The sequence below is a fragment of the Sitophilus oryzae genome, unplaced genomic scaffold (genome assembly GCF_002938485.1).
Source record: "Sitophilus oryzae breed Bouriz unplaced genomic scaffold, Soryzae_2.0 scaffold_1660_pilon_pilon, whole genome shotgun sequence".
NCBI lineage: Eukaryota > Metazoa > Arthropoda > Insecta > Coleoptera > Curculionidae > Sitophilus > Sitophilus oryzae.
Genome location: NW_022146348.1, coordinates 1283956 through 1310882, shown reverse-complemented (window position 1 = coordinate 1310882; position 26927 = coordinate 1283956). Strand labels below are relative to the sequence as shown.

At 35.1% G+C, this 26927-nt stretch overlaps 1 protein-coding gene and 1 long non-coding RNA gene across 3 annotated transcripts in view; both read right to left on the bottom strand.

Annotated features, from left to right (window-relative positions):
* The window catches only part of LOC115880900, a 149754-nt gene that overhangs the window by 12755 nt on the left and 110072 nt on the right, over positions 1-26927 (bottom strand). The gene's annotated exons all lie outside the window — the stretch shown is intronic.
* Positions 11088-11877, bottom strand: LOC115880902. The gene is made up of 4 exons (XR_004049954.1): positions 11787-11877; positions 11482-11738; positions 11327-11427; positions 11088-11230 (listed from the first exon to the last, which is right to left on the bottom strand). It is a non-coding gene; the product is annotated as an uncharacterized LOC115880902 (long non-coding RNA).

The following is a 26927-nucleotide window of genomic DNA, read 5'->3' as shown; positions in this document are numbered from 1 at the left end:
AGAAAACTGGTTCTCTTGAAAAATTCGAAAATTTCTCTTGAATCTATTTTCATTCAACCAAGTGCAAGTTACTTTGTTTTAAGATAATAAGAAAAATACGCTAGGAAGTACTTCATTCAAGAAACATGGCCATTTTTCCAATAGCTAAATACTCTTTTGATGAAAAATAATAACGACACACAAAGACGATGACGAAGGACGGTATATACAATCAGTCGGCACTCCGATCAGTCGTACGTCGCATTTTATAGGTCGCACATCATAGTACGTACGGGTTTTGTTGCTTGGAATTTTCCACTTGGAATTTTGAATTTGGAATTAATAATTTGCTCTTTAAACGCATATCGTATAACAAATTAGTGATCGTTATTAACATACATTTGTCATTTTTTATGGACAAATTTTAGGATATATGGATTCTTTAAAGGAGTTTCTGAAAAAATGGAAATTAGCGCATTTATTTGCTATATTTGAAGGTAAGAGACATTTACATAATGCACCTGTTTAGATAATGCATGCGTGATTATAGATAGAATAAGAATATAGGTATCGATTTTTTTATGCAAATAATTACAAAAAATTTAGAATTTCAAGTCGTCGTATTAAAAAATTCAAAATGTGACCAAAGCTTATAATTTTAATAATTTATTTGCTTTACTTTGATTAATCGTGATGTAAATTTTTTTTCTAATTTGTAGAGTGATGAACCACCCCAAAAAATACCAAGGAGTGAAGAAGCAGAAATAACTACTATCGAGGAAAATAATATCACTATACTTACTACAGACCAGGAAAACCTAAATTTATCAGAAAATAATATACCTCGTAATATGCCTGTATATGATGTATAGACTTCTCTTAGATCAAAATAAATTTTAGTTGAGTCAATAGTATTCGTTATTAGTTTAAGAAAAGTGTCTCTTTAATCAAGAAATGGTCCCTTTTCAATCAATAATTTTTGCATGAATCAAAGAGACTATTGTTCTTGTAGCAAGAACTTCATTGCATATTCATTTTGGGTCAAGAGTGAAATACTTTGGACAGATAGATTCTTCTATTCTCTAAAGTAATTTTTTAAAGCTTATGAAAAGATAGGTAATGTTTTGGGCAAAGAAACGTCGTTCTTGGCCCTATTGAAAAGCGCCAATCTTTTGGGTCAAGTCATATTCATTTCGACTGAGAGATCCTTTTTTCAGTGTATCTAAGTTAGATACAAATTTGAAGAGTTACGGTTAAGGGTAGTTTTTATTGTATACAGGGTGCTACAAATTCGAGGTACGCGCATTTTGGTATGTCAAAAACCGTAATAGATACGAAGATGGTTAAATTGCGGGAAAGTTGCGCTTTGGATATTCACCAAGATGCCATCAAAAAAGTTTAAAAAATTTGCTAAAAGGATTGCTGAGTTTTTTGGAAAAACAGATTTTTTTGAAAACCGATTTTATTTTTTCCTGTCGTTACTTTTTAGAAAATCCAAAAACTAATTGCACGTTCTCATAACCACTTTATGAAGATTTCCTGATAATATTTTTATATTTTTAAATTGGCTGATAATATGTGAGATACAGAGGTCAACTTATTTTTTTTAAATACGGGCCTGCATTTTTTATTTCAGTTTTTGGAAGAACTCGGTCTCGTTGATGCCACATCATGAATATGCCAGATCATGAATGATATACCACACTTTACACTTTTTTTTTGGGTACCTTAACAATACCAGAACTATTTAGTCCGACTCTGTTTTTTTAAATTACTTAATCTGATTATATTCATGGCAACAATATTTATCAGCGTTAATTTACATTGAATAAGGAAAATCGAGCCAATTGGAAGATTCAAATAAATAATATCCAGGTCAGCAATTTAAAGATAATATTTTTAATTTTTTTTATTGTGAAATCTTAATGTGCGTAATAATATGCAATAATATATCGTAGATATTATAAATAAATGAACTTCTACAAACTAGTTTCTAATGCTCTACATGTTACTTCCTATTGCACAAATTAATTTTTCCTTCAATTTTAATTATAACTCTTTGAACTTTCTTCTTATACTTCCATACTGCTCTACCATTTCCAGTTCATCTTCAGGGGAAATGATTTGATTGTTTACTTTATATTTATATTATTTTTTATTATTTTATTCCGTATTCAATGTTTTACCCCACGTCATTGTTGTTTGAAGGCTTATCAATATTGTAACGATGAATAGTGTAAATATTAAAAAAAAACAGAGCCGGACTTGAAATTAGTTTAAATAAATTGTGTTCAAATGTCCCGAACAAAAAAAAGTGTGGCATATCATTGTACTCAGGAGGCCGAGTTCTTTCAAAATCTGAAATAAAAAATGCAGGTCCGTATTTAAAAAAAAATAAGTTGGCCTCTGTATCTCACAAATTATCAGCTAATATGAAAATCTAAATACCGTCAGATAGCCCTAATAAAGTGGCTATGACAATAAGCAATTAGTTTTTTGATTTTCTAAAAAGTAACGACAGGAAAAAATAAAATTGGTTTTCAAAAAAATCCGTTTTTTTCCAAAAAACTCAACTTGTTTAATTGCATCTTGGTGAATATACTGAAGCGCAACTACCCTGTATACTTTTTTAAATATTTTCTTTTTTTAAATATATAATACTTTCTACTCTCTTGTTTAAACGAAGTGAAAAAGTGATTTCTCACAAAAAAATATTTGATATAAATATTTGATATTGTAATTAACCAAATAAGTAATCGTTTTGAGGGAATGGAGTTATTTGTGAATAAATTTAGATTCCTATGTCCTCAAGTTCTGATAACTTTATCTGAAAAAGAATTATTTATGGCTGCAGAAACAGTACAGCAGACATATTCGAGCGATCTGTCTACGATTTTCCCTTTAGAGGTAGTCGCATTTTGTATGCCGTTAAAGGAACAAATTGATTCTCTCCAAAATATTAAAGATTTTGCTGTGTTCTTAATTACAGAGGTAACAACAGCCTTATTATTATTTCTAACTCTTCCAGTGAGTGTTGCTACAGCGGAAAGATCATTTTCAAAATTGAAAATCATTCCTCTCAGACAAGGTTAACTAACTTGGCTATACTGTCCATAGAGGCACAAGAGGTGGCCAGAAGATCAATATCAACTAGATTTAAAGAATATTTAGCTCAGATAAGATATGGTAGACCGGATAAATCTTGCGTTGCCGAACATATTGTTGATAAAGAACATTGTATAGATCTTAATAATTTAAAATTAATTAAACAAGTCTCAAATTACAGGCAATTACATGCATATGAAAGCATCAGAATTAATAAATGTAAAGATAGTATGAACAGAGTCAATGTTCCGATTCCTTCAAGTTCTTTGTTCCTACTACTCTAGTGGCGGAAATCTAACTGTTCATCCACTGCTCAGTGGGCTCTGACTCGGTTGGCTAGATTTTGCCACGCCCACTCGGTGCCCACTGAGCGACTATAAAAACGCTCAACTTGTAGATTGTATTTTAGTTTATAATCATCTGCTGATGATGCTAACATGGTTAGCGAAACGCGCGTCCAGTGTAAAAGTAAAAGTGTTTTGGTGTATTGTGGGGATTTAGTGTTTTTATTTTGCTTATCTTAAAACATGTAAAACAACATAATAAAATATACGTGTTTAGGCGTTTTTGGTTTGGTTTGGAAACTTTGCCGTTTTTTAAATAAAAACTATTGTAATATTTGAGGGGCAGTTTCACTCCCTTTGAACTGGAATTCCGAAAAAATCTTTCTTATCGAACTTCTACACCTTAGAATCAACCTGTATGCCAAAATTGACCACCCAGTACATGGTGTAAGTAGATAAATGCACACAAATTTTCAACAAATCAAAAAAATTTTCATTAAAAAAATCATTTTAGAAATATACAAGGCAAAAAAATATACGACGGACATTGTGCAAACAGGAGAATATGTATTTGTCGGTGCTACTAAAGGAAAAAAAAGCCTTAATGGAATCATATAGCGTCCCTTTTTGCCCTTTTCTCTGTGTTTGTGTTTGTATTTGATCCTCTCGTCGAGGACCTAAGGGCGGCTCTCGCTATAATTTGTTAGCAAGAAACGAGATTTTGTTTTCTCAATATTTTTTCCGCCCCCTGTTTGTTAGTTTTCACTTGGCTAGGCCGATATTTCATTTTTTTCGAAAGAAAATAAAGATAGTAAAAACGAGCACAGCAAAATAAGGTATTATGGAAAGTTATAACGTTTTATTTTTAATGGAATTTTACAAAACGTTTGATATGTGCTATATTTTTTTTAATTTTTAGTTTCTGATATTTTTTCTGCGATAATATATTAAAGAATTCTAGAATATTTAGGATAGTTTATCCACTCCCTCGTTTATTTAGATTATAGAGGGCGGCACAAGCTAGACTCTAGGATGACTAAATTAGGCAATCTTGCGACTAGTATACTACCTGTTAAGGCCGAACTGCGACTTATTAGTCCAGTATGCGACTACTCGAACTACTCCATCTTAATCTCCAAAACAACAAAGTGAAAGCCGCCATGTTGTTAAATAAGAAAATGTTTCGTTCCTAAAATAGCAATTCCTGCTTTTTGAATACATTAACTTGAAATATTTGACCCTAAAAAACACGCCGAAACAATTTTTTCGACTGCGAATAAATTATTCTCATTTTACTAAAAAAAAAATTAAGAAAATGTTTAAAACTTCTTTAATTTTAGGGCCCATTAGTAATTTTCAAAGTAAAAACAATACATTTATCAATAAAGTTGTTTGCGTTTAACTTTTTTGCCTTGGGTAACGAGTTACAGAGTCGGTTAAAGTGTTTCAATAATTATGATCTTCAAACATCATCCACACTTAAATACTTTTCTTTTGTTTTCCTTCACTGCCATCTGACATATGTCTCTAACTAAGTCATAAAAATAATATTTTTACTATAATTATCCCAATTTAGGATAAAACGCGACTTAGACGCCATATTATTATAGTTTTGTATTTCTGTGAATTAGAATTTTAAACAATGTTGCAGTCTATACTAAATTAGGCTACTAGCCAACGTCGGTATCCAACGTCGCTTCGACCCAAAAATTATTCTCCAAACTAGTGCAGACTAGGGTTGGCACGAGGTTGTGCCGACGTTGCGCCCCGACGTTTGGTCGCGTGACACAACGTTGTCCCGACGTCCAAATGCTGCTTGGGTATTGTTTATCAGTTCCTTTTTTTTCTTTTTTCGGTTTTTTGTTGTTTTTTTCATTAGCTGCTCGAAGAATTTGTTAGTTTTTATTTTTTTTTAGTCTTAAAGTGTATTTTTATATTTTGTTTCCTTTTCGCTAGATTAGCAAACCAAAGATTTTTTTAGGTTCTATTGCTTTAGTTTCGAAGAGTATTTTTTATTTTGTTTTTGTTCCTTAATATTATTGTTCGCTACTTAGGCGTACTACAGCTTTTGTCAGGGCCTATTTTATCATAAGGCCCATAAGGCCTGGGCCCGGTGGTCTGGGGGGCCCGTTAGAGGTTGTAAAATTGTTATTGTTTACTTTTTTTTGTTCACTAAAAGAAAGTTTTTTTTTATTTTGTTAATTTTCTATTAGAAATTTTGTTTAAGTAAGTTTTGTTCTCGGTTTTGTTAAAAAAAATTATTTATTTTTTAGAATTCGAATTAATTGTTGTTTTTTTTCATTATTTATTTTGTTGAATATAATAATGTTTATTTATTTTTTTAAATTATTAAAAAAATAAAAATAAAAATAAATGTTTTATTTTTTTAACTCAAAGTAACAAGAGAATTTTTGAATTACGGAGGATACATTACGAGGATACATTAAAATACGCAACCAACCGTCCAATCAGATGAAAGAGGTACGTACCCTATCGTTGGGTATTGTGCAATCACGTGATGCTCAAGTCGTATGACGGTTAAATCTTTGGTTAGAATTTTTGTTGTTGTTTTTACCTGTTTTACAGTTTTTACTTTATTTTTCTATTTACATCAGATTTATATTTTGTAATTGCCTATCAGACAATACGTATTTAGAACAATAATAAGAATTAGGATCGTGTTTTTTTTTAAATCCTGGATATTAATTGGAACCCTTGATAACATTACTGCTTTTGATATAAAAAGTGCATTTTTGATTATTTACTTGGGCTAGGATATTAAAATATCGGTTGGATTGTACGACATAAATAGATGTAGGTATGATTATTTATATATATTGTTACGTTTTTCGTCGGTTCCGTGTGGATAGAAAGTCACAATTTATTTAAACACTATTAATTTAACACTAATTAACAAAACTAATAACGATAAACGACTTATAGAACTATTTACAAACGATTTATAACTAAGAATTTATTTTGAATTTTTCGCGCGTCAACTCAACTGGTATATTTATAACTGCCCCCTGTAGGCCACGGCCGCCGGCTTTTATACCGGCAGGTAAAGAACTCTAGAATTGTCCATAGATCGTTAGGTGCGTAGAGAAGGTTTTCGAATGTTCTCGTATGTACTCGTCCATTCCAGTGGGACTCGATTCTTCTCGAACGAATGAATCATTGCGGTGTCTATGCGATGTTAAGGTCATCCGAGGGCGGGCCATATTGTGAGGTTAGGTCGAGTCCACACCGGCCCGCAACACTGCCCCTTCTTAGGGTACATGCTCGTCCCGAGATGTATACGGTGAATGAAGGTATTTGCAAAGCTGGCCCCTGGTACATTGCGAAGTCTGGTAGAAATAGCAGTCTACAGTTTTCTCTCCCGATCTCAGCTTTGGGTTGTAGCAGCAAACGAGGATCTCGATTCCCGTAAATCTGAACAAGACTTCAATCATGTTCCGGATTGTACGCCAACTCAAACCATCGAGTCCACACGCCAGCTTCGGAATGGCTAATCGTGCAATGTTGTTGTTTAGCAGGGCTTCTCTCAGTTCAATCAGGGTCTTCCATAGATTGAGATAAGTCGGCTTACTCGGGGACCATTCCTTGGTGACCAGGTAGAAGATGTGCCTTGCTTGACCATGTGCATTGTCGGTTAGCCTCAAGACGCTTCCAACCTCTGGATCCTGTCGGCGTAGTTCTCCGACACGCCCAAACTTCTCATTGAACGTCGCAGCGATTCCTCTGGACATCCGCAAATCTCGAGCCACACAATGAGCGAGCGAATAATCAGGAGGCACGGAAAAGAGGTCTCGTTGATCTTCTTTGGTTACACCATAGCGAGCCTTCTCACTGCTGTTGTATCGGGCCATGAAATCGTCAAAGGACATCTCCGAATCAGGGGGATCAAAGCTGCAGGTTCTCACGGTCCCAGCACGATCTTCTATTTCGCCTTGGTAGGGGCTCAAACGGTTGAAATGGACTACCCTCGGTTTTCCTTTTGGCAATTTTCTGATACGGTATACGACGTCATTAATTCTATCCATGACTTCGTATGGCCCTTCCCACGAGGATTGTAGCTTCGGAGATAACCCACGACGTCTCTGCGGGTTATATAGCCACACCAACTTCCCTGGTTGGTATCCTCCATGCTCAGCTTGAATGTCGTAGTGTTCCTTCATTCGGTCACTAGCACTTTGAATATTTAGGCGGACTCTCTGATGAATGTCGTCCATCCTTTGACGTAGTGTGTGGACATAATCTTCTCCGGCGACTTCTTCTCCCGGTCGGCAACCAAATTTCAGATCACAGGGTAGGCGCACTTCCCGTCCCATAACGATGCTGGCTGGAGTTTGCCCTGTAGATTCTTGGACGGATGAACGGTAGGCCAACAGGAACAGGTGAAGAAATTTGTCCCAGTCTCTTTGGTGGTCAGAGACTACTTTGGCCAGATAACGGTTGATAGTTCTGTTCATGCGTTCAACCATCCCATCGGATTGTGGATGTAGAGCAGTCGTCCTGGTCTTGCGGATGTTCAGGACTTCACAGACGCCTTGGAACAGATTGGACTCAAAGTTTCTTCCCTGATCTGAATGAAGCTCCATGGGAACACCAAACCTGCAGATCCATTCTTTAACAAGGGCATCAGCAATCGTGGACGCTTCTTGATTTGGCAACGCGTAGGCCTCGACCCATTTGCTGAAGTAATCCATTACTACCACAATGTATTTGTTGCCATCGTTCGTCTCCGGGAAAGGACCAGCCACGTCGATCGCTATTCGTTCGAAGGGACTACCAACATTGTACTGGCGCATAGGGGCTTTACCACGCTTTTGTGGCCCATTAATGGCTGCGCAAATGTCACATTTCTTACACCAGGCCCTCACATCTTCTTTGCAGTTCACCCAGTAGAACCGTTCACGCAGCTTGCCAAGTGTCTTGGTAACACCAAGATGTCACCGCTGGTTCCATTGTGAACTTCCGCCAAGACTTCCGGGACCCTCTTCTTTGGAATGACGATCTGCCTTCTCTCTTCTTGTCCCTCTGGTCTCTCAATCACACGGCGAAGTAATCCGTTATCTATTACCAATGAATTCCACTGGGACCAGTACGACTTCACGTTCGGCGAATATCTGCAAACTTCCTCCCACGTTGGTCTCTGGTCCGCGTTTTTCCAGTTAATCACCAAGCCCAACTCTGGATCACTGATTTGGTCATTTGCAAGATCTTCGGTTTGCCAACTATCACCAACCACAGTCGTCCTTAAGACTTTCACTTCTTTCTCTTCTTTGTAACGATTTCCCATCTGTCCGCAATTCCAACAGCGAATCGGTCCCCCCTTCTTGCTCATATACTGATCCAGTACTTTCCGCACAATCCTTTCCACTTTGGAATCGTCGGAACTCTCCTCAACAGCCCGTACAAATCCTAGAGACCTAGAGCATTCTTTCGCGGCCTCAAATTCCAGGGCACGTGCTAGGGCATCTCCCAAATGCGTTGGATGAGCTAAAAGAAGTGTTTGCCTTGTCTCGTTGTCACGTAAACCATCAATAAAAGCCTGTACTGTTAAGCGCTCCATAACATTTTCGGGCATAGCAGGGTACGCAAGGCGAACGAGGCGGGCTACGTCGGCTTCAAACTCCTGCAGAGACTCATTTGACTTTTGAATGCGATTTTTTAGCTGGGAATGATAGACATGTTCCAAATGAGCTTGGCCGTACCTCATTTCTAAATGTCGTACCAATTGCTGATAATCTCCCTGTTCCGATGGTGACAATGTCTGCAGAATATCAGTCGCATCTCCTCGCAGTGCGACAGTCAAAGCGGTAGCCTTTTCAGCGATTGTCCATCTGTTCGCTCTCGCAGCCGCCTCAAACTGGCAAAAATAATTGGCCCAAGCGGTTTTTCCGTCAAACTGTGGAGGCTTAATAACTGACTTTGAGATATACTTATTTTCGACTAGTTTCGGTGCCTCCGATGTTTCTTGACATTTTGGTGAATTGGCCTTTTCTATTTCTTGTTTAAAAATTTCGATTTTTTTATTTACATCGTCCTCAATTTGTGTTATTTTGTCTTGTAGTTCCGTAGAATTCTCTATAATTTCTGTTATCTTTTCTTCTAAATTAATTATTTTATTATTAAAGCTGGCCTGTATGTCTTTAGAATTTTCTGCGATCTTATCTTCTAAAATATTAATTTTATCACTGATTTTCTCTTCTAAATTAACTTCCAAGTCAATTATTTTACTATTCAAATTGTCGTTTAAATTGTCTTGCAATTCCGGGAATTTTCGTAATTTTATCTTCTAATTTTTGTAAGGACGAGTCAAGGTCACCTTCGAACTCAAAGCAAAATGTGTCCGGATCCTCGCCTTCCTCCCTCAAAACGTCTCTTAGTCTGGTTTGCAAAATGCTTTTCTTTCCATCTGTCTCGCACTCTCTCTCTTCCAATATGGATTTCAGTTCGGACACTTTCAAGTCTTTCAACAATTTCTTCGGAGCCATTGTTAGTCTTTTTATTTTTCTAGTCTATCACACACGCCACACCTGACACCAATTGTTACGTTTTTCGTCGGTTCCGTGTGGATAGAAAGTCACAATTTATTTAAACACTATTTATTTAACACTAATGAACAAAAATAATAACGATAAAAGACTTATAGAACTATTTACAAACGATTTATAACTAAGAATTTATTTTGAATTTTTCGCGCGTCAACTCAACTGGTATATTTATAACTGCCCCCTGTAGGCCACGGCCGCCGGCTTTTATACCGGCAGGTAAAGAACTCTAGAATTGTCCATAGATCGTTAGGTGCGTAGAGAAGGTTTTCGAATGTTCTCGTATGTACTCGTCCATTCCAGTGGGACTCGATTCTTCTCGAACGAATGAATCATTGCGGTGTCTATGCGATGTTAAGGTCATCCGAGGGCGGGCCATATTGTGAGGTTAGGTCGAGTCCACACCGGCCCGCAACAATATGTATGTATTTATAAAGCTTACTATCTGTTTTGCATTTTCAGTTTTTGATCAGACATTTCATTTTATTTGTGAAATGCCCACAAAAAAGCTTCCCATGATTCAACATCAGTGTGTTTGCTGCATAATGGATCATTCCTGCTGAATTTTTAGATCATTTGAAGACTACATGGAAAAAACCAGATAATATGTTACATTTTCATAGAAATTGATAGCGAGACAATTTTATAGGCAAGTGTTAGCATTATTCGAGGCACCATCAAAGAAAGCAATAATAATATGCTTAGTCCCAGAGATATTACAGCTTAGTTATTTTGCCCTACAGGAGAAAAACCAGAGTAGTTCACTCGTAATTGCATTTTCTCGGCTCCAGTTAAAATGAACAAAGCTGGTTTTTCCTGTGGTCTTCATTTGAAATAACGTAAATAAATGTTTATACATATGTATGTGATGATTAAATTGGTGTTAAGGAATAAAAATGTCTTTCGATATTAATATATATTTTTCGATATTAATATATACCTAGGTATAGGTATATGTATATTTATTTTGAAATAAATTACACTTTTAACAGTTTAATGGAGTTTTTAAAGCCAGTTATAATATTTATATTTTAAAAACTTGAAATCATAATGTGGATGTAATCACGCATTAAACCACAGACTAACTTATATAAGTCAAAAAGTAGATTTTAGTGTTAACTTTATATAACTTGTAAGTAAAATAATATATAAAACAAATATGAAAAAACCAACAATTCTAATGTATATATTAAAATACAGTACAATAATAGGTATCTGATATCCTCACTTAACGTAGAATAATATTCTACCCAACTCAATACTATGTCCAACATGAGTTTCAAATATATCGGGCCCTAATCGTTCCTGAAAATAGTATTTTTTTACATTGTTATACCATATTCTAAACTATTTAATATTTCAGTCACTTAAAAAGTTAATTTGTATTGAATAATTGCCTACCATTAAAGCAAATTTGGACTAGTATTCTTAATGGGCATATTCTGTGTATGGATATAGGTACTTCCTCCAGATTTTGGGTTCAACCAATTTATTCTTAAAACCTGAAACATCTACATATAAAAAATAGACAGGTTACTAATTATAATAAAATTTACCCTTAGAATTATACTTCTTTAACAAATAATTTCCATTGGTATACTTTTCCATGACAAGTAATCAACTTCCTAACATTTTTTAATTGATGTAATACTTCCTCACGATGCGAAAAGAAAATCTTTTCTTTAGCACACAAAGGACAAACGATATGTTGGCTTACTTTCAGATTAGTTACTTTTCCATAGATATCCTCATGTCAATTCAAAGACGATGAACATGAAAATGATCATCACATGAAACATCACAAACTAAAAACCTAATAAACAAGTTTATATCGAATATAGAAATAATTTAGTGTTCTTACCTATTGTCGTCCAAATCCACGTTAATAGATAATTAATTTTTTGGATTTTATCTTTTATTTTTAAATATATCTTTCGAACTACTGGTTTTAGTAATTATTAAATTAAACGAACTAAAAGTCAAAAATAATAAACAATTCTCTTGTCAATTGTCAATTTTCTCCAGGCACCGAACATTATCGATAACGCACGATCTACGACGATTACTCCTTTGATCTGATTGGACGGTTCAATGACGGTTGGTTGCGTATTTTAATGTATCCGGGGGGGCTAACTCAAGTTTCGCGGAGGGGCCCATAATTTGTCGCTACGCCACTGGATATGGATACCTTTGTACCGAGCTTTGTACCTTAACCTTATATCGGGAAAATCTGTTTTTACGTAAAAAAAATTATTTTATTTACGTGTTTTTTAAACATTGTATCTAGTAACTTTTGATATTAAACATTAAAGCAGGTCATATCTATAGCACGTCTATGTCACAATTTAAAACGTAATATTTTTATTTGTTTAAAATTATAATAAAATTGGCATTTTCATTGCATTCAAAATGTTACGACATCTGCTAAGCGACCTGACCTAAAAAATAAAACTTAGCAAATAAGCGATCGGGCCGATCTCTACTGGCCGCATAACTGAGAACTTAAATTTATTATGAAAATAATAATTAATGGTAAAGTTGAACGATTGCATTTCAAGTCCGTTTTAAATCAGAGAGTCACACCTACCTGTCCTGTCATTTTACAAGGCAGCGTAATTCTTTAACTGTTACGTTTTGGTATAAAAAATTATATTTTAATGTCATATGTATCGTATATCACAGCTTTTGTTCAAAAATAATACGTAGAAATAAAAATGATTTCCGTAAGTGTCAACGAGCCCAGAGTCCCGTTTTTCTAGAGATTGTTATTTTTCTCTATTTTATCTATTAATTTTCTTTTTCTGTTTATATTTTTTTATATACCGGATGCGTCTAAAACGTGGCTCACCCCTATGCCTTTTTATTTCTTCAGATAACAAAACGAGATTTGGTATGTTAGTATATGACATAAAAAATATGATTGACGTATTAAATTGTTTTTGACTTGCTGTTTCACCGAAAATGACTACAACTTTTGATTTTTAAATGTCACCCCCGTATATTTTTACTTTATTCGATAGAAAATGACGGTCTGAATAGAATGACATATCATATGTCAGCTTTTGTTTTTTCGCTTCGAAATTTTTCGCTTAAAACTAGTCGTATTTTAAATTTCAATCTAGAGTGCCATGGCTACGTTAAAAACACTATTTTTTAAATAAGGAGTCTTGGAAAATAGATTTGATCTAGGTTGGAAGACGTTGGAACAGAGGTTGGAAGCGTCTTGAGGCTAACCGACAATGCACATGGTCAGGCAAGACACATTTTTCTACCTGGTCGAAATGGTCGCCGAGTAAGCCAAATTATCTCAATCTATGGAAGACCCCGATTGAACTGAGAGAAGCCCTGCTAAACAACAGCATTACATGATTAGCCATTCCGAAGCTGGCGTGTGGACTCGATGGTTTGAGTTGGCGTACAATCCGGAACATGATTGAAGTCTTGTTTAGATTTACGGGAATCGAGATCCTCGTTTGCTGCTACAACCCAAAGCTGAGATCGGGCGAGAAAACTGTAGACTGCTATTTCTACCAGACTTCTCAATGTACCAGGGGCCAGCTTTGCAAATACCTTCATTCACCGTATACATCTCGGGACGAGCATGCATCTAATGGCGGATTCTCACGACTGGCGTACTTGACAAACATTTGATATTGGAATATACTTGCCATGTCGTGAGAACGGGTTCCTTGGTCACTTGTCGCGTCCCCACTCTCTGTCGGTAAATATAGCCCGAGTCAAACGATTAATCGTACACTTGCCAAACATTGACCAGCCTGGGCCAGCCTTGTTTACACTGGCCGAGGCGCAAAAAAACGACTGCGCAAATAATGTTACTGTTATAGCGTATGTCCGATTTATTTCCGGATCGTAGTGTTTTTCGAGTTAATTGCGGATAATTTAGAACGTTAAAACAAGAATAGATTATGTAATATCAAATTTACATTAATAACCTCAATATTAGCGACATACCTAAATCGTTTTCACAGCAATAAATGGAGTGGACAAATGAAGACTACACGGAAAAAACCAGATATGTCACATTTTCATAGAAATTAAGATAGCGATACAACTTTATAGACAAATGTTAACATCATTCGAAAAAAGAAAGCAATAATACGCTTAGTCCCAGAGATATTACAGCTTGGTTATTTTGCCGTACAAAGGAAAAATCAGAGTAGTCCACGCGTAAATGGCAAAAACTAGAGATGTACTTATGCATGGGCGACAAGCATGCATCTTGTAATTAGTACTATATTATTAAAACAAGGGATATTACGGAAAATAAACGTCGAAAATCAAAAACACAAAGAAATTTATTCCGCTCGAAACTTGCCGAAGCTTACAATAAACAACAATAATCTCGACTGACCGAAAAACATAGATGAATCAACAAATCTCTCAAAAACATCGTCTGACACGATCGATAGAAAAATATTATCCTTATGTAACAATCTTAAAGGTATACACATACGTAATTAATTTATGTACGTATATACGGAATATTTTTTTCTTTATCAATATGGTTATAAATTTATGTATTGTAATAAAAACCTACTTAAATATAAATTTTCAACAAAAAAAATAATAGTTTAGATTTAGGTTTTATACAACCTTTATTTAATTGAACATCTCTGGTTTTCTCCTGTTTTGTTTTGCATTTTGACTTTTTTTTAGATTATCTATTTAGATTTTTATTTCAATATTTCAGAATATGGCGATAATTCACAATATTAATAATTCAGAATTGGGAGTAATATAAATATTTTTTCTAATTATTCAACCGAAAATAACATATTTCTTTAAAAACACTAAATTGCATTTGTCTCGGCTCCAATTAAAATGGACAAAACTGGGTTTTCCCGTGTAGTCTTCAAATGATGTTGTTTTGGAATTTATGGATTTATACGAGAATCAGCCCTTCATATGGATGGCCAAACATAAAGAACATAGAAATCGTATTGCAGTGTACAGTAAAAGAACTTAAAAAGAAAAAAGAATCACTAGCAGCGACAATTTCGGGACGACCAGTATCCATCGATGCGACTATATTGTTTACTTGAAAAGAATTGTAGGGGTACTTGGCAAATACGCAAATATTGGCGTACTTGCCAAGTACACTTGCCAATGTAGTACAAAGTGGGGACTGGTGGGGATACTTGCCAAGTACGCAAATATTGGCGTACTTGTCAAGTACGCCAGTCGTGAGAATCCGCCTTAAAGGCCACTTTATTTTAGCAGATAGGGGAAAATGGTTCTAACAAAGAAAATCCAAAATTAACTGAAGATTACGAAGCTATTATTTATTAGTACCCATTATCTAGGCAATATTCTGTAAAAATTCTATTTTCTTATTTTCCATAGCAGTTGCGCCCCCTAGCAGCCGTTTTACAAACTTGAAAATAATTTCCAGCAATTTCTCATAGCCCCTTTAGTTATAAATACTTTTTTCCGTAAGCCCTACGGCTAATACTTTCCGAGATACAGCCGAGAGCTATTCTTAGTGGGACACCCGGTACACATCAGTAGACTGAAGCTGAAACCAAAACAACGGCGAATGCAGGTTCTGTGGGGAAAATGGGGAAACACCAGAATACCTCATCACTGAGTGCGGCTAGACGACAACCATCCGGGCCATAAACTTTGGTACACCTGATATCGGAGATGGAAAATTATCCTCTGTACCGTCTCAAATACTGGCTTTAGTCAAAGCCCTAAGACTGTATGATGAGTCTCAAGAAAGGGGGACAAAATTGATCTATAAGGTCGCCGTGATTAACTTTCCCCCTCTTCCTTCCTACATCCATAAACTTAGAAACAGCTATATGGAGGGTTCAGTCTCTATGTTGCTAGACTTTTTGAAAAGGATATGGCTGGACTATGTAACCTAATGCTCAGAAGGGGACCAGAATAGATCAGAAAAGGTCGCAGTGGAACAGGCCAATAGCCACCTCGAAAAATTTAATCTAATCTAAATTAAAGATAATAGAAAAATTAACACAAAGGTAATAAAAAGGAATTAAATAGTTAGAATTAATAAACTATTGTTATGGGTTTAGGCAAAGAAGGACAAAATGTTTAGCCAACCATACTAACAGGTATGGTAGGCTATTAAGATCGGCAAAAAAAAGTTTTTTTAATATCACTCAAAATGAGTTATTTGGGCCAGAAATGACCTAAATACAAAATATTTTCATGGTTCTATCTGTCTGTCAAATTTGGTCAAAAACCGCTAAACCGATTTTAACCAAATTTGGCACAAAAATACTGTGGCACCCGAGAATCTAGCCATTAGTTTTTGGTGGTGGTAATCATATCTACCACCACTACTTTAAACCACATTTAACCAAAATCTCGTTCACTTTACTTTTCATACTACGAACATTATTAATTTTAATTATTATAGTTATTATATGCTGCGAAATGGAGTATCGTTTAGCCGAACATTTGCAAGTAAATTTATGGCAAGCCAACCAGAAATATATTACGCGGTGTTTTGCGTGTATACATATAATCGGTTACGTTTCAATCTTTAATTTGCACTATTTAACGCAGAATTAGTTTCGCTTTAAGATAAATTAGTGTATTTCATCAATTATTACAAAATACTATAACTTTAAATATTATGACAGCGCTTTTATACTTTCAAGACAACAACAATAATACGTTATACTAACTGGCATAGGCGTTACCTCTGCATAATTTATTGTAGGGTGGTTAGTTGAAGTGGCGAGTGCGACCGCTTGTCGAACTTCAATTAGCAGAATTGCCGCTATGATATAGTCTATAAAATGAATAACTTTGAATTTTGACCGTTATTTCTTACCAACACGGCAAATATAAAATCCCTCTGTCAAAAAAGTTACTGATATTCTTTAAATTGAGTGCCTGAACGAATCAGATAGGTAACTCTTTTTACTTTCGTGAAATAGAAAAGGAAAATAATAAAACAAGTGATAGTTCTTCCTCTTCTACCAAAAATCAACACGAAATGTCATAATTGTCAAAAGTAAAATGTCATCAGCTTTTGACATTTCTAAATATCAGACCAATGCCGTCTCTAATAGAACAGCCTCGGAGCGAGATTTATGACGTCACGCTAGTTAGATACTATGGATTAATAAATATGTGTTAGAATACATGGAAAACATAACTATTCCTCGTATTTTTGGTTTGTATTTTAAAATCAATGTGTGTTTTTCAAATACAAACCAAAAATGCGAGGAATAATTATGTTTTCCATGTATTCTACAACATATTTATTAATCCGTAGTATCTAACTAGCGTGACGTCATAAATCTCGCTCAGAGGCTGTTCTATTAGAGACGGCATTGCGTCAGCATGGCCGCAAGTTGCTAACCTAATAAAATAAACACTAAAAAAGCCCGCGGGAACTGTCAAATGCAAAGTTATTCATTCCACAGACTATACCATGGAAAAGTTGGACTGTTAACTGTTTATAACCATTCGGAGCCATTAAGGTACCGGGTGGCTTCTGTCATGCTCTTCCGGGCAACAGCTTCAAGATTTACAAAGCTGAAACCACCGAGGAACCGGTTGCGGCCCTATACAAAGCCGGACAGAGGCACAGGAAATGCAGAACCGTCCCCTTCCTTCGGGTCCTTGTACCTTCGGCAAACTTCGTTAAAAGGGATGCCCATTCGAGCCGCATGTTCACCAATTGGCCAGTGTCCCGCATATACCGTCGTAAGCCCGGCGATATGCTTACGCGAGATAGTTATGAGCTCTCCCGATTTCTTAAGGTCCTATTTGAGCCAAGTTTTCCTGGCTATCCTACAGAAAGTTTTCCATCTACTGTTCGCCATAGACAAAAATTTGTGGTAAATGTCTTTTTTTATGGTATTGAGGGGAGTAAAAACTTCCTCTGGTGCATCTAGCTCAAGGCACGATCCTCGCCTTGCAAATTCATCAGCGCGTTCGTTGCCTTCGATGTTCCTCTGGCCTGGAACTCAAGGTTATATCTTATCGTACGTTTTTTTTACTATTTTGGAGGATATGGTAGATGAGTTCAGCGCCGACGTGGCTGCTTGGCTGTCAGTGATTATTGCAGTTTTCCGCCCATAAGGTGTCTCCTCGCTCAACCATTCGCAGGCCTCCCAAATGGCAAGTATCTCTGCCTGGAAAATACTTGATCTATCCGGAAGCCGGTAAGACTTTGCGATTTCAAGACCCTTCGAGAACACCCCCAAACCTACACCAGAATCCATCTTGGATACGTCATAGCGCAATATGAAATTCCTTCACTAGTTTTTGAGTCACTTTTCTGGTTGGAATTCTGACTAAAAAGTTCTTTCCCAGTTCGAACCTAGATGTCAGATAGTCTGATGGTCCAGCAATAATATTCTTCGCTAATCTTCCAAGACAACCTAGGTTTCTCTGAGCCTGATTGCACTACTAAAGCAGGAGGAGCACATTTAGAGCATCTGTGGGCGTCGATCTTAACGCTCCTGTAATGCACACACGCGCACTCCTCTGTACCTTTCCAAGTTTGAAAATATTGGTTGTCTTCTCCAAAGCTGGCCACCATACCAGGGATCCATATGTGAGGATTGGTTGCACTATGGAAATGTATATCCACTAAGCCATACTAATTTATTGTAATTCAAATCAATATTCAATATAACACTAAAAGATACCATAATTTTTGTCTATGAATATCAATACGATAATATTGAGTGGAATTGAGCACATTGTTATTGAGTTTAAGATTAATACCCTGTTGAAAAAGTACCGTGAAAATGTTAACGAAACAGCGATAACGAATATACAGTGGAAGAACATTCAAAAGCATCAGAATTTTTCAGTTCCTCCATATATCTTGTATAAGTTATAATCAAAAGTTTCCGGCTTCATACACCTGTAGGACTCTTGTTTTTCGTTTTTTTTTTGTACGGTGACAAACTCGAGTTTTATGTACGGTGACAAAAGCTGTTTTGTAAAATCATCAGCTTTCAAAAATAATGAAAAACTGAAAATAACAAAAAGTTATGTTTGTTTGCCGTTATGGGGAAACCAACTACCCTCTCGTTACCGGGTTCGGGGTCTATACCCCATCGTCAGACGAGCTAAACGGTTTGAATTTCCTATTACGGCAAACAAACAAATTACCAGATTATACCAGGGGCGCATATACGGGAGGGGTAAGAGGGGTAATTACCCCTTCCAGAAAGTAATTTATAAATACGTTAAAATGTAAAAGGAAATAAAATTCTTACAAAAGAACCTAATAATACAAGAATAATACCAATGAAAATAGAAAATCCAAACCAATACAAGTTTATTTTTTCCACAATCACAATACATTTCAGCGCAAATTTAACTTAAATACTTCCTCTTCCAGACTCAATCTCTAGATACGCCACTGGCTTATACCGTCCACTGCTGAACAATAGCCTCCTTTAACTCAAGCCCTTTCTTACTTCTTACCATTTTGTGCCACTTGAATCCAGTTTAAGCAGTTAATGGCAAGAAATATTTTTATTTTAAATATTACATATTGATACTGCAGGAACTTTTCACTTTTTATTTATTTTTTTTTAATAAAATTATATTGTTATTTTTTGAATTTTTTTGCAATATTTTCACAAAAATAATTCAAAATATTTCATTTGGTAATAGAGCATTGATATTTCGGCTCTATAAGATAATAAATTCATTTAAAAATAATAATAACAATGAAAAATTAGGGTTGTTTTTGGATTACCTGGAAAATCGTATCAAAAATGATACGAGGTATTGCACTGTGACCCTCGAATGTAGAGTCTAAAATAATCCTTTCCTCCCACCAAACTATCGAAACAGAAAAAATAGGTAGGAAGGGCTCCCCAAAAAGGGGGTGGTTATGGGGGAAAACGGAGGTCATATTTGAATTCAGAAGGTCGTTTTACATTTACGTTTACTTTGGAAAAACATGGGAATAATTATCAAAAATTCATACACAATATACGCGCATTTTTTTGTCCCACTAATTACTGAAGATTAAATATTACAGCCTACAGTTACATTTTTATCATAATCTTAGAAAGGAGGTTACTAATGGGAATCTAATTGTAATTTTTATTGCATCATCTAAATGTGGGAATAGCAAGACAAAAAATACAGTAAAAAGACTCCTAATGCACATATTACGTATTAGCGAATTATAATTTTTGTTCTATTTTTGTCCTAACAGTAATTTTGAATTACCATCACGATGCTTTCTTAAAGCACGCACTGTTTCAGTCCAGATTATGGTAAATCTACAGAATCAACTGACAAAAAATATCCGTAACAGTATTTAAACATCCGATATACGAAGCATTTACGGTAATATTTATAATGCAGCAATTAAAACATAATATTGTATAAGCTTTATAATATAGAAATTATCTAGATTGAATCGATTAACAAAGCATGCGAGAAAAATAATCCACCGAGTCATTTTATCTCAAATCATTAAAAACATTTGAAAGAAGTTTGAAATTTATTGTTTTATATGCCGTTTACCTGTCTGTTATATAATTCTATTTTATAAGAAATGGGCATACAGTTAATTGGTTGAGAATAATTATTTTAATAATATCAAAGTTCATATAATTATTACAGTTGAGGGTTGGAACCTTTGGTGTTACACAGCAAAATAAAAACACTAAATCACCACAATACACCAAAACACTAACAAGAACAAAGAACTTGAAGGAATTGGACCGTTGTCTCTGTTCATACTATCATCTTTACATTTATTAATTCTGATGCTTTCATATGCATCTAATTGCTGTAATTTGAGACTTGTTTAATTAATTTTAAATTATTAAGATCTATACAATGTTCTTTATCAACAATATGTTCGGCAACGCAAGATTTATCCGGTCTACCATATCTTATCTGAGCTAAATGTTCTTTAAATCTAGTTATTGATCTTCTAGTTTGCCCAACATATTTCTCATAGTGTTGAACATAAAATGGCTAGTTTAAATTTCCTAGTTCATAGATTACTTAGTTTCCCACTTTCCAACGAAAGATATGAAATAGAAAGAGATTACATTAGGAATGTAGCTGAGTGTAATGGATATTCTCCTTCACTAGTTGATAAATTAATTAGAAAACGTAGGTATAGGTTAATGATTTCTGAAAATTCGACTTTTCAAGTAGAGAAAGATACGTCTAAGTATTTTTCGATACCGTTTGATAGAGAGTTATCCCGTGGTCTAAAAGGAATTTTTAAGAATGTCAATTATAAACTTGTGTATAGTGCTAATAATAAATTACAACAATTATTATGTAATCCAAAGGATAAAACATCTCCACTGGAAAGGTCGGGTATTTATGAAATTTCTTGTAAGGATTGTAATCAGAAATATGTTGGGCAAACTAGAAGATCAATATTAACTAGATTTAAAGAACATTTAGCTCAGATAAGATATGGTAGACCGGATAAATCTTGCGTTGCCGAACATATTGTTGATAATGAACATTGTATAGATCTTAATAATTTAAAATTAATTAAACAAGTCTCAAATTACAGGCAATTAGATGCATATGAAAGCATCATAATTAATAAATGTAAAGATAGTATGAACAGAGTCAACGGTCCAATTCCTTCAAGTTCTTTGTTCCTACTACTCTAGTGGCGGAAATCTAACTGTTACGCTCAGTAGGCTCTGACTTGGTTGGCTAGATTTTGCCACGCCCACTCGGTGCCCACTGGGCGAGTATATAAACGCTCAACTTGTAGATTGTACTTTAGTTTATAATCATCTGCTGATGATGCTAACATGGTTAGCGAAACGCGCGTCCAGTGTAAAAGTAAAAGTGTTTTGGTGAATTGTGGTGATTTAGTGTTTTTATTTTTCATATAATTATATATTGTATAAACTTTGATAATATGCAGTTTAGTCTCTATAATTTTTATTTGGGTATTTTTTAGGAAAATAATGTAATATTTCTCATTTTAAATTCATCAATAGTAAAGTAGTCAGGGCCTTGCCTACCAGACGGTGCTAAGTGGTGCAAATCACCAGGAGCAAAGATCGAGGTATCATTGATATACAGAATAAGAAAAAATACTATCCAGATACTTAAATATTAAAAGAAAGGTTGTCAGTTTGTGAGCTTGGAACACCATCCAAAGAAAAAAATCGACTCTTCCCATTCCCAGTGGATGACATATCAAGAATATACAACATTGAGAAACAACTCTCTCTAGCATTGAGCAACAAAAAAATTGGAGGAAAGAAACGTTTGTTCAGCAGTTAAGACATAACCTGGTATACTGATGCTTCCAAAACCAAAGCAGGAATAGGGATAGGAGTATTTGGACCGAAACTAAATACTCCGAACTAATGGGCACCTACCCCATCATAAGATACGTACAACTTATCTTAGATAATAACTAATGGAAACAAGAAATATCCATCTTAACTGATAGTCACGCAACCTTAAGAGGGATCAACTCGGTAACCATCCATTTGAAGTTGATCAAAGAATGCCTAGAGAAGCTGAACAAATTAGAGAAAAATAAGAAAGTCTCCCTACTCTGGTGCCAATCCAACGAGAGATAGAAGGTAATAAAAAAGCAAACGATCTAGCGAAAAGGAGCAAACTCTAACTGGACCACTAACTGACTACTCACACTAACCGGACCAGAACCGTTCTGTTTCCCAAGTGGAAACCAACTTAAAGCAGAACTCAATAACCTGAAAGACTATGTGCGTAACCTGGAATGAGAATCCTTCAACAGTCTTCAAGATTTTCTTCTTTTGAAAAAATGTTTTTTTTTAATATTTTCCTTCATTTAAGTAAGAACAATCTTTGGATTTCTTTGGACACGTCTCCTCAACGAATACCTCAATAGATTGAAGCCGAGAAACAAAGGCGAATGCAGATTCTGTGGGGAAAATGGGGAAACACCAGAACACCTTATCACTGAATGTGCCGAGACGACAACCATTCGCGACTAGCCTCACCAATACCGTATAAAATTTTTACAAAAAGTAAGAGTCTGACAACATGTTGTATAGATGGGTATTCTTAATTAAAAACTATTTCATTTCCTAATACGATAACAAGCATGCTGGTGGGAAAAATAACTACCTCGCTACCAGCAAAAAGTTGTATTTTATTAAAGCGATACATACCTATGAAATTTAAAACTGATACGCATGAAAGTGAGGTATTAATGCAGGTGCGCGAGGCAAATAAAATACCAAAGAAATACTGTCGCAATTAGAAGCAGACAAGTGCAAGTTACGGGCCACAATGCCGATACATTCCCGTCGGGTATTACATCTGCACGAAGTTATTAAATAGTATGGTTCTTTTAGCTCAAACGTTTAAATTCTAGCAATCGAGATAAAAGTCTAAGGTACGCGAGAACGATGATCGCGTAACATTTACTCCATTCGTGATATAATTTTACTTTTACGTGCGTTTTCTACAAGAAAAGTTAATGAGAAAAATAAATACAGGGTGGCGCCTCTCATACGTGGAAGCTCCAAGGAGAACGGTAGGTTATATCGAAATGGCATTTTGGCAGCACATGTAGGTTAACTGAAAGCATTTTATAAAAATACGTACATTTTATAAGTACCTGATGACTGGCTCCACTCAACTTTTGTACCGCTTCCGAAAAAACCATCAGCTCGACATCTCAGTCACTACAGACTTATTAGTTTAATGAGTCACGCACTGAAAGTGTTACTTAAAATAATACATAACAGAATTTATAAGAAGTGTGAGCAAGAAAGCGGCTATGAACAGTTTGGGTTTAAGAGTAGATTGGGAACACAAGAGGCCTTATTCTGTTTACAATTGATGGCGCAGAAGTGTACAGACCAACAAAAACCAATGTATGTGTGTTTCGTAGATTTCGAAAAAGCATTCGATAGAGTCAAACATACGAGACTTATCGAAATACTGTATGAGTTGGGAGTTGACAGCAAAGATGTAACACTTCTGAAAAATATATATTGGCAACAAACAGTCCACATTAAAATTGAAAATGACAATTCCAATCCAGTCAATATACAGAGAGGAGTAAGACAGGAATGTGTGCTGTCTCCTTCGTTATTTAATGTATATTCTGAGGCGATTTTTCGGGAAGCTTTCTCTTCAACAGATTGCGGTATTAAAGTCAACGGCGAAGTCATTAACAACATTAGATTTGCCGATCTTATTGCCGATTCTGATACTGGTCTCCAGAGTTTAGTGGAACGACTTGAAGGCTCCTGTAAGAAATACGGGATGAAGATCAATTCTCTTAAAACTAAAGTCATGATATTTGGAAAGAACCAAAATGTACCAATTCCTATTAAAATAGAGGGCAATACCTTAGAACAGGTCTACAAGTTCAAATATTTGGGGTCCTGGATAGTTAACACCTTGAACAACGACGTGGAAATAAAAACCAGAATAGAACAAGCGAGAAATGCATTTTTAAAAATGAAGAACGTCTTCCAGAACCCCAGATTGGACCTAGAGTTGAGAACTAGGCTCGTTAAGTGTTATGTTTGGTCAATCCTATTATACGGAGCAGAAACATGGACACTGAAAGTTCAGAGATGAATCGCCACGAATCGTTCGAAACATGGATATATCGAAGAATGCTTAAAATTCCATGGACAGCCCATATCACAAATACCGAAGTCTACAACAGAATAGGCAGAGAGAGAATTGCTCAATATAATAAAAATAAGAAAAACATCATACTTAGGGCATATATTGAGAAATGAAAAATACCACGTCTTACAATTGATAGTTAAGGGTAAGATTGAAGGAAAGAGAGGTCTCGGCAGGAAGAAACTATCTTGGTTGAGAAACATCAGAAACTGGACTCACCTAACTTTTGAAGAACTTTAAGGAAAGCCGAGAATCGTGAAGATTTTGCCAATGTGATCGCCAACCTCCACGAAAGAGACGGCACTTAAAGAAGACTAGCGTGTACCCGCGACTTCGTTCGCGTCGAATTAATCATTTGTAATGGTGATGATAACGCAAAACAAGAATTTCCATTAACATACAAACTGGATAACATTTTCTCACATTTTTTCACACAGAAAATACAATATGGCGATATTATTATATAACTTGGTAATATTTGAGGGGTAGTTTCATCTCGTTGGAATTTGACTTTCGAAAAATTCGTTTGCCAAAAATAAGCTTTTTACGTCAAGCAGTTTAAGCAGAATCTTGCTTAATCAATTACCCAACTTTTTGGAACACTCTGTATGATTTTTTTTAAAAAATTCAAAATATGTAAAAAACAAAATAAATTATGCGTGTCCAAGCGTTTTCCTGAAAGACTAACCGTTTTTTAAATAACAAATATTGTAATATTTGAGGGGCGTTTTCACCCTCTTGGAATTTGAAATTCGAGAAACCCCTCCTTATCAAACCTCTACACCCCACAGTCAATCCGTTTGTCAAAAATCAGCTTTAAACGTCAAACAGTTTAAGCAGAGTCATGATTACTCAATGGTCATATTTTATGACACCCTGTACAAATTTTTAAAAAATCTTAAAATACGTAAAACAACAGAATAAAATATACGTGTTTAAGAATTTTTCCGAAAAACTCATCGGTTTTTAAATAAAAAGTATTCTGATATTTGAGGGGTGGTTTCACCCCCTTAGAATTCGAGTTTAGAAAAATCCCTTTGGAAGGATGTTGAGGAGAAATATTAAAATTACACCTATTTTAAAAATAAATATTTTTCTTTAAGTCCCAGAAATCGGATTTATGGAAAAAATAGCATTTTTGAAAAACTCCTGAGTCGTGCGAACGACTTTAACTTCTAACAGCTGTTGAACAAACTTTAAGTAGTGAAAAAAGAGGGTTTTCTCAGTACTGTTCCTATTATCATGTTAATAGATTTCAAACTGATATTATCTTCCATTTACACCATAAAAATTCCTAAAAATAGAATTTCATTGCCCCATTCAAAGTGTTCTTTAAGAGACAACCAATTTTTCTAAGAATAAACACGAGCTTACTACAGAAAGCATGTTTTGGAGTTCTTAAAGTATTGTAATTTTCACTGCCATTAATTTACTTCTTTATTGGTCTCTTATTTTTCGGTTGAAATGTAGGTTTCACTAAAACTTTTCTCAAAAAGAAAACACATAAAATAATAAGAAAACAATAACGTAGTAATATACGTTCGAAGTTTATAATCGCTTTATCGTTGTTTAATGATTATTTAACACGTTATTTTGTTTTGGATACTTCAATTAACTGAGTTACAATTTTGATTCCATAGTCCAGTAAATAAGGACACGAAAAGACCCAAGTCTTGGCGTAATTCTTCGACCAATACTTTTTAGGCGGATTGTGTACTTTTTGGGAAGTAGTTTTAGGGGTAAAAATTGTAACACCGTGCTCGGCCAGTTTTGGCCAAAAAATGGTCCCAAATGGTCGAAAAATCAGTTTTTCGCAAATATCTGCCTAAATATGAAATTTACAAAAATTTTCTTGTAATAAAAATGGGGGGAACTTACCTAAAAAAATAAATTAAGTCTTCTTTATTAGAAATTGTAGTGAAAATAATGGATACGTGTTTTCCTAGTTCAATTATTTTGAAGGTTGCAAGAGTTTTTGTTTTTTTATATACAGGGTGTTAACATGTGCCATCTCTAGTGGGAAGATTCCTTACGTAAACATAAGATTTGTTAAATGGGCATGTGCGGGTATTTGACAACCGGAGCCGGCCGGCGAGATCTTTTATTTTGGGTTATGTTTGAATTGTTTTGAATTATTGCTTTAGTTTTATTAGGTAATTTGATATTTAAGTAGCTGGGATTAGTTTTAATTAAATAAATGTGGCCCAAAATATGGATTCCACCTCTTCCAATATTAAAGAACCTATAAAGAGTCTTAGGTTTACAGCAGATGACGACTTAACCCTTTTAAGAGAATGTGTTGCTTGTTGCCCTAAACCCACTGGCAGACGTTGAACAATAAAGCACTGGAAATAAGCACTTTAGCCCTTTAGTTTTAAACTACCTA